Here is a 290-nt window from a genome sequence, read left to right as displayed (position 1 = left end):
GGAGCCCCCTCCCGGAGCCCCATCCACAGCCCGCTCCCGGAGCCCCATCCCGGGGCCCCCTCCCGGAGCCCCCTCCCGGAGCCGTCCCACGGGCCCGTCCCGGGGCCGGGCAGCCCCATCCCGGCGCGGGGTGCCAGGTGTGCTCCTCCCGAGCGGCTGAACAACCCTTCCCTGATTGTGCTTTCACTCAACCCTTTGAAATCTGCTCTGCAACCCAGTTTAAGCTACGCGAACATGTTAATTGCTGTAAATGGAACAGCTGAGCAGAAATATGCTCTACTGACCTCTAA

The sequence above is a fragment of the Athene cunicularia genome, assembly GCF_003259725.1.
Source record: "Athene cunicularia isolate RWA chromosome 9 unlocalized genomic scaffold, athCun1 chr9_part1, whole genome shotgun sequence".
Classification (NCBI taxonomy): Eukaryota; Metazoa; Chordata; class Aves; order Strigiformes; family Strigidae; genus Athene; species Athene cunicularia.
This window is presented reverse-complemented; position numbering follows the sequence as displayed.